This window comes from Urocampus carinirostris, chromosome 2, assembly GCF_059441175.1.
Source record: "Urocampus carinirostris isolate Australia breed hairy pipefish chromosome 2, RoL_Ucar_1.0, whole genome shotgun sequence".
NCBI lineage: Eukaryota > Metazoa > Chordata > Actinopteri > Syngnathiformes > Syngnathidae > Urocampus > Urocampus carinirostris.
In genome coordinates, this window is record NC_142350.1 from 30,580,245 (window position 1) to 30,589,494 (window position 9,250).

General features: G+C 39.4%; 1 non-coding gene across 1 annotated transcript; it reads left to right on the plus strand.

The window, feature by feature from the left end:
* The first annotated feature begins 395 nt into the window (after positions 1–395).
* Positions 396–467, plus strand: trnap-agg (transfer RNA proline (anticodon AGG)). The gene has a single exon. It is a non-coding gene; the product is annotated as a tRNA-Pro (tRNA).
* Positions 468–9,250: the final 8,783 nt, after the last annotated feature.

A 9,250-nucleotide genomic window follows, 5' to 3' on the forward strand; every position in this document is an offset into this window, starting at 1 on the left:
GATTGTGCACAGTTTTAAAGCCACTTGGTTCACTGTTGAAGGGAAAAGGGGGTCTTGACTTAAATGGTTTGTCTCTGTAGGAGAGTGATTCTCACTCAGTGTGTTAGCGGTCCGAGGTGTAACTCCCGGAAAAGCCTTTCTTAAAGTTGAACTTGTGCACTGCTCAAGATTTTTGACGAAGCCACTTGGTCAACTGTTGAAGGGAAAAGGGGGTCTTGACTAAAATGGTTTGTCTATGTAGGAGAGTGATTCTCACTCAGTGTGTCAGAGATGCCAGGTTTTACTCCTGAAAGAGCTTTTCTTTAAGTTGTACTTGTGCCCTGCTCAAGATTTCAAACCTAGGCACTGGGTCCAAGGTTTGATGAAAAAATGGGTTGAAAAGAATAGGCAAAAGTGGCTCGTTGGTCTAGGGGTATGATTCTCGCTTAGGGTGCGAGAGGTCCTGGGTTCAATTCCCAGACGAGCCCATTTTTAAGTCTTATTTTTGCACCGCTCAAGAGGTTTGACCAAGTCACTTGTTCTACTGTTGAAGGGAAAAGGGGGTCTTGACTGAAGTGGTTTGTCTGTGTAGGAGAGTGATTCTCACTCAGTGTGTAAGAGGTAAGGGGGTGTGTCAGAGATTCCAGGTTATACTCCTGAAAGAGCTTTTCTTTAAATTGTACTTGTGCACTGCTCAAGATTTCAACCCTGGCACTGGGTCCAAGGTTTGATGAAAAAAAGTGGTTGAAAAAAATGGGCAAAAGTTGGTCTGGGGTTATGATTCTTGCTTAGGGTTCGAGCGGTCCTGCGTTCAATTCCTAAATGAGCCCGATTGGAAGTTGTATTCGTGCACGGCTCAAGATATTTGACCAAGTCACTTGGTCAACTGTTGAAAGGAAAAGGGGGTCTTGACTAAAATGGTTTGTCTATGTAGGAAAGTGATACTCACTCAGTGTGTCAGAAATGCCACGTTTTACTCCTGAAAGAGCTTTTCCTTAAGTTGTACTTGTGCACAGCTCAAGATTTCAAACCTAGGAACTGGGTCCAAGGTTTGATGAAAAAAGGGGTTGAAAGAAATGGGCAAAAGTGTATCGTTGGTCTAGGGCTATGATTCTCGCTTTGGGTGTGAGAGGTCCTGGGTTCAGCTCCCAGGCGAGCCCATTCAAGATGTATGACCAAGTTACTTGGTCTATTGTAGAAGAGAAAAGGGGCTCTTTATCTAAGTGGTTTGTCTATGAGGGAGAGTGATTCTCACTCAGTGTGTCAAAAGTACCAGGTTTAACTCCTGAAAGAGCTTTTGATTTAGGTTGTACTTGTGCACTGCTCATGATTTTTAACCAAGTCTTTTGATCCACTGTTGAAGGGAATAGGTGGAAATAACAGTAGTTTTTTGCCATAGTAGAGGTATGATCCTCACTCAGAGTGTCAGTGGTTCGAGGTGTAATTCCCGGAAAAACCTTTCTTCAAGTTGTGCTTGTGCACTGCTCAAGATGTTTGACCAAGTCACTTGCTCTACTGTTGAAGGGAAAAGGGTGTCTTGACTACAGTGGTTTGTCTGTGTAGGAGAGTGATTCTCACTCAGTGTGTCAGAGGTACCAGGTTTAACTCCTGAAAGAGCCTTTCTTTAAGTTGTTAAGTCTTTTGATCCACTGTTGAAGGGAAAAGGTGGATATTACTTAAGAAGAATAACATCTCAAAGACTTGCCATTGTAGAGGTGTGACCCTCACTCAGTGTGTCAGCGGTCCGAGGTGTAACTCCCGGAAAAGCCTTTCTTCAAGTTGTGCTTGTGCACTGCTCAAGATTTTTGACGAAGCCACTTGCTCAACTGTTGAAGGGAAAAGGGGGTCTTGACTAAAGTAGTTTGTCTATGTAGGAGAGAGATTCTCACTCAGTGTGTCAGAGGTACCAGGTTTAACTCCTGAAAGAGCCTTTCTTTAAATTGTTAAGTCTTTTGATCCACTGTTGAAGGGAAAAGGTGGCTATTACTTAAGTAGAACAACATCTCAAAGACTTGCCATTGTAGAGGTGTGATCCTCACTCAGTGTGTCAGCGGTTCCAGGTTTATCTCCTGGAAAAGCCTTTCTTCAAGTTGTGATTGTGCACAGCTCAAGATTTTTGAACAAGCCACTTGGTCCACTGTTGAACGGAAAAGGGGGTCTTGACTTAAGTGTTTTTTTAATGGAACTGGACTTTTTCACTGCTTAAGATTTCAAACCAAGGCGCTGGGTCCACGGTTTGATGAAAAAGGGGTTAAAACATGGGCAGAAGTGGTTCGTTGGTCTAAGGCTATGACTAGAGGTTCTGGGTTCAACTCCCAACGAGCTGATCTTCAAGGTGAAAGTATGCACTGCTCATGATTTTTGATCAAGTCACTTAGTCAACTTAGTGCACTGCTGAAGGGAAAAGGGGCTCATAACATGAGCGGTTTGTCTGTGTAGGAGCATGATTCTTACATAGTGTGTAAGAGGTTCCAGGGTTAAATCCTCTAAGAGCTTTTCTTGAAGTCATACTTGTCCACTATTCAGTATTTTATGACCAAGTCACTGTGCCTACCGTTCGATAAAAAAGGGCGTCACAAATATGATTAATGATTGGCTTGAGGCAAAATGAACGTATTTAATTTTTTATCCATCCATCCATCTATCCATCATCTGCACCGCTTATCCTCAGTCGGTCGCGGGGGCGCTGGAGCCCATCCCAGCTATCTTCGGGCAGTGGGCAGGGGACACCCTGAACTGGTTGCCAGCCAATTGCAGGGCACACAGGGAAAGACAATTCGCTCGTGCATTCACACCTAGGGACAATTTGAACCGGCGATTTAACCGGACATGCATGTTTTTGGAATGAGGGAGGAAACCGGAGTGCCCGGAGGAAACCCACGCAGGAGGTTTTATCTTACAACCTCAGAACTGTGCCGCACACGCGCTAACCACTGCTCCGCCGTGCTGCCCTTAATTGTTTTATGGTTTTAAAATTTCTTGATTGTTTCAAATTTAGAAAAAAAAAATCTAGAAATAAAATGAAATAAACATCTTTAAAAATAGGACAATGTTCCAGTCAATCAGCCAGAATTGTTCTGGGGTGCAGTGTAGGATAGAGTGGAGATGATTTTTTTAATGGAGCAGTAAAAAATATAATAGAAAAAAAAAATCAAGTTTAGCTACCTTACAACAGGAAGAGTTAATCTTCCATAGATTGATACTGAAATGATTATCAATGCACCAGACATAAGCAAAGATAAAGGAAAATATCTTCAGCGTGACATAATGATTTATTTTCTTCATAAAGCAGAATTTAAAGTTACAGTATGTGTTATTAGACCACTAGATGTTGCTCTATTACGTCGTGCAAAACAGGTGCTAAAAAACACAAGGAAAAACACAAACTATGGAGGCTCAAAGTGACCTAAAACCATGTTTCTTTTAATTTTTGGACAGCCAAAGTTTTTATTTTTCAGGTACCCGTTCCACCAAGCTGATGGACAATTATGTGAGCAACCTTTAGTTGAGGTTCATGTTATTCAAAATAAGTTAAAATCGACCTAAGCGTATCTAAAAATGCACATGTGCATGATTGATTGTTCATGTATTTTTGCTTAATATTCAAATCAATATTTCATTTTATGAATAGAGCATTGTTTTACCACCAGGAGGCGCTGAATAGTAGACACTGTACCTTTAAGCAATAGGAAATCACTCGGAAAAAAAACCCAACCATTTTTAAAAATGAAGGTTATTATTATTTTAGGGTTTTTTTCTAATCTTAGAAAGGTGTTGATTATATTTTTGTTCTGTAGTATATTTCACATTTCTTTCCTAAAATGAATGTCAAGTAGCAGCATTTTATGTTTTTAATCAATAAGAAAAAAATACAATAAGTACAGTTGCTACAAGCATTTTTTTGCAGCAATTGCATTACTTTTTGTTTGCCTCAAAGCGATTCATTTTGATACTTCAAACCATAGAGAAACCTACTTCCAATCCAGTAAATCAAAAAAAAAAAAAACAACAACACATACTTACACTGCTCAACTACTCTTCACATCTGCAGGTTTCCTGACTAATTGAGTTAGCTAGGAGTGGAAAATAGAAGCAGTGTCTGAAACTCATGACAAAAAGTTACCTGACACCAGGGCAAACAACTCTGAAAAGTTGCCTGCCCAGCCACATAGTTCCCTGCCCCATTTTTCACAACTTGAAACACAATAAGACAACTAATTGCACAAATACCCATTGTTGCAGAGTATTAGGGATTGATCATCAGAATATATAGCAGAACAAAACTTTGAAATTAAGTTTATTATAAATCTACTTTTAACATTCATTGCATGTATATGACATCACTATTTTCCATCTGCCATCAGTATGTACATGTATTTACTCATCTTCATTCATGCAATATTTGCGTTGCCGTCGTCTCCTACAAGCCATGTTAACTCCTCTTTCCATGATGCTTTTAATGTACATTTACATTTTGGAGCGTCATAAATTTTGTTAGCTTCTTTTGAATATTTCTTCTGGGGCTGAGGTTTTGGCCTGATTCCTAACCACTTCTCCATTTTTTTTGTGTTCTCTGTGCAACTACTTTAGAAATGCAAATGCACAACCTTGTAACGCTCGGGAAAGTTTTTTTCAAAAAGTTTTCGGCCACCCGGGCGGAGACGTTTGGTAAGTTGTACGCCCGAACTAAAAGATGCACGCCCCGGGCGTCCGGGCAGACATTATTTCAGACACTGATAGAAGAAATGGCCAAAGTCATATGAAGAGTTATACTAAAGTCTACGAATACACGCAAACATGCACAGGCAAACACACAAAACACCCATGATGAATTGTCCCTGTTACTTAGAGCCCGGGAAAAGAAGAAAATAAAAATGCTGACGATGTGAACACACACCTAAGACACACAAAAATATGCAATGTCGTCCAGTGTGTTGTAGGTGTTACATTATACAGTACTGCGGAAAAAAAAAACTCTCCTAAGCATGCTGTTAATCCCAAAAACAGATTCAAGTGGTCCTAATTTGGACTCTTTGCTGTTGCTACACAGGATGTCCCGCCCATTCCAAACAAGGCCAAAGTATGTAAGCGTTGACATTTTCCTTATGAATCCAAACTCAAATCTCTGAAGGACATGGATTCAGCACTTATCCAAACATGTGTCTTTAGTAGGTGGAAGGAGTTAAACAAACCGCGCTGTGTTCGTCGCTCACCTGCGCAAATGTGGGCGAGTAAACACGGCCATTGCGCTAGTTTCATGTGGTTAGCCACTTCCTCAGTTCAGGCGGGGTCTGCTCAGGAGAAATAAGCCCTTTCCTGTCTGCCCAACTGTAAGGTGCTGTAATGTTTTCCAGATGGCGGCTTAGTTTCATCTTGTCGATTATTTCATTTGCTCCAAACAACACACACTTAGGGATTTATTTATTGTTTGGTTTTACTTACAAATATTTGATTTAAAGATTACGTACCAGAGGTTGCTGATAAATTACCAATAATTTTGAAATATATTTTTGCCTTGAAGAGTGTTTTTTTTTTGCATCTGTGGATGCACTTAAAAAGTATTAGTTTTCATATTTATTATATCTGTTATGACATTTTTGTTCTGTTAAAAAGCTGTACAGAATTTACACATTTTTTTCCCCCATTTTTCTTTGGGTTTGGGTTGGCATTTGGACTGCACTTGAAATAAGCCTTTTTTGGCTTTCACCATTTTCATGCAACAGAAAACAAGTACAAATAAACCCCCCCAAAAAAACACGAAACAAGGATGACGTCACTCTCCAGCACTCCCCTGTCCCCTGGTTCCTCCTCCCTAATGTGTTCTGCCCTGAACAGCTTTTATAAAAGTGAGCTAAAAGCAGGTAGGTGTGGTGAGATAAAAAGCATAAGGACTCTTTGAACTCACTTGGGCATTGTCAACACATACTTAATAGAAATAATATACAACTCAAATGACACACCCAGGTTTCAAAAGAAGAAAACATGTAATTTCACCATCATTACTATACTTGTAATTTGTTTTACAATAAGGAGCACAGACAAACCACTTTAGTCAAGCTAATTTGACTCATGCAGAAAATGATTTTCAACCCGCAAAAACATATGCTCTCTGTCCATTTGAGTTTGACACACCTGGCTTCGTAGAATATAAATTGTATGATAGTTGATATGTTGTGATCATTATTTATAACTCTACTTATGTGTTGTGTTTGAGGTGTCCTTAACTAGTTTAAAATGAAATATTTTCTCTAGTAAGCATGAGTTAACAATCCCCAACTGAGTTCAAAGAGCCTTTATATATTTTCTTTCATGGAGCCTATCTGCTTCTATCTTACTTTGATCATCTGTGCTCTGTCACGGTGCATTAAGCCGGACAAAACAAGACATGGGGGTGTTGGAGAATGATTTCAGTCGTGTGCTGCCTGTGTTCGGTTATTCTAAGATAAAATTGGTGAAAGTAAGAAACTGACTATTTCGAATACAATCCAAATACCAACGCAAACCCCCAGAAAGATAAAAAAAACAACCAAAAAAAAAACAGATTATTTGAGCATGTCTAAGAGAGACAAGTACTTCCATGCGGTACACAGGCAGCTTGACAAAGGCTGCAATGATCAGCAAGTAGAATATTTTTGCTACTGACAGCACTTTTGAGCATAAAAATAAATTCAATTCAAAAAGAAAAAATCGAAATGCATAATTGAATAACTAAAAACATAAATATATATTTTATGCTTTATTTAAACAGTTAAGTACTAAATTGTTCCCAGTTCCGTCTAGATATATAGCAATACCATTTTCAATTCCTGTATTTTCACAACCATAAGGCACATATAAATATTTGATTTTTTTCAAACTGTGCAGCACACCCTATCTTGGGGTGCCCCCAGGGAGTTATGTAACTTAGCCAACGTAGACTAAGGCTGCGTCCCATTTTTCTCACTTTCACTTGCTATTTGCCCTAGTCACTTGGTTTTGCGCATTCACGTGAAAATGGGATGTGTCCCAATACTCTCAAGACTGAGGGAGAAGTGCCCTCAACCCATGACATAACCACTTCAGATCGAGGGAGGTCGGTACCTCACTTGGAGCGAAGTGACTACCCAGAAGGCTTTGCGAATTCTCAATATCAACAAACACGGCTGGAAAGGAACCGCACAAATGTAAGTAGTTTTCCACAACTACGCATGTATTTGCAACGAAATATATTGAGATATCTCAGTTAGACGTAAATGCAATAGAAAATCGTATTTTCGCGTTAAAACATGAACAGGCAAAATCGCTACTTTACACAGTGAACAAATCTACCGAGGGAGCTGCATACAACTCTTAACACTCCAAACATTGATAACTGCAGAAAATCATGGTTCAGCCTATCCCTGTTTTTATCTTAAACGAGTCGTGCTTTTACATCTACATGGCCAGTCGCTAAAGCAGCATATAACGTTCTGGATATATGCGCTTGTTTACTGCACACAATTTCGGGTGTCCTGTTTTATTTACAATATCATGCTTTCATTTTAGATCAAAATCCATTAGTTTTCATTATGCATCATGAGTAATATCTCCTTATTTCACGTGGAAATACAGATGAAACAAATAACTATCACACAGTCCACTGCCTTCTCTGTAAACACATACTAAATAAACTAATTACCTTCTCAAAATGTTGTCCAAATGTGGAGACAATTCTAAAGCATATGTGATGCTGGCCAATAGAAGGCTCTTACAGCCATAAGAATAACATGTCAGGTTTGTGTATCTATTCACTATCAAATAATTATCCAGAACACATCCTATAATTTCCTGTCTCACATCAACTTGTTCAGCATCCTATACACGGTTGTTTTTGTACAATACACCGGCCTTAAGTAAATCTTGTTTTTTTCCACCCAACCTAAAGGCCAATGTAGAACGTCCCGTGGAAGAGCTGGCCACCATCGCAGCTACCACACCATCCACACCATCGGGCATGTCGTCGGCATCTTCCACTCCGGCGCCAAACCCCAAATCACCCAGAAAAAAAAGGTAGCACGATACACTCCTTGACTATTTGAAAGAGGAGTCTGCCAGAGTGAAGAAAAGGCACAAGGAAACTGAGGCCAAAACTGAGCGTTCCTGATCCTTTTTGGGAAGCTCGTGGACAAATTTCCAGAACAGTGACATCTGCAAATTTCCCTTTGTTTTATAAAAGGAAAATGTTTTATTTTATTAAGAACTCAATGAAGTTCCAGTTTGTGTTTTCCAGATTTATGGAAGTATGGGTATATTTTTATTACATTTTGTGACACATTATTTATTTACTATTATGTATTTCGGCCCAATGTGAGTTTGTTTTTCTGAAAGTAAACTATTATTTAACCCAGAGTGATTTGTAATTGTTTTCTGTCCAACATTCACATAGTTCACACACAGTATGTCACATCATTATGACATAAACCACCAAGATGTTACTCAAAATAAGGACGTTTAATGAATAGTAATGCAGAAAAGCACAGGATGCAAATGTGGGCCTGACTTCAAGAGCCTGAAACATGGCTTTTGGGCAATTTATTCCATATAAACTGTGAACAATTCTGTGTACGGTGGACCTGGTAAAACTGAAGACCCGTGACACTGCACGGTAGGACAGACAGTGGGCCAGCCAGTGCACATAGATCAGGACCTCCAGCCATGGTCCTGTTCCCTCTTCAGCAGCTCCTGCAGGGCCCACATTGCCTTCTTGCTCAACCTGAAGTCCTGGATGAGTTCTGACTACACATCGAACCATAAGCACAGGATAGGGACATTCTTGTCCAACCTGTCCATGCTTATGGGACGGCCACTCTGAAACACAATAGATAAGATAAAGAATTTAGACATAAATGTGGGTATAGAAAAGAAAAATAGTTTTTACTGTGACATATGCATCATGAAATAAAATATCTTTTTATATATATATATATCTAATGACAACTCTTTTGAATTAAATTCCTTATGAACTAAGGTGTTTGGGTCCTACAGGGAAGTTTGGTGATGATCATGTCAGCTTAAGGGTGGACTGTTCTTGTGTTTGTTTACTTTTCATCGTGTCACACATTAAAGACCCCTACTATATGTCACAAAATGGCATCAAGATACTAATAAGTAGGTTGTCATTTATGTCTACACAAACATAAGGTATTATGTGAATGTGCGTTGTACGTTAGCTCTTACTGTATTTGACCGAACGGGTCATTTTTTTAATGAGTGGACGTACCTTGTAAAGATGAATCAACGCTACATACCGCCG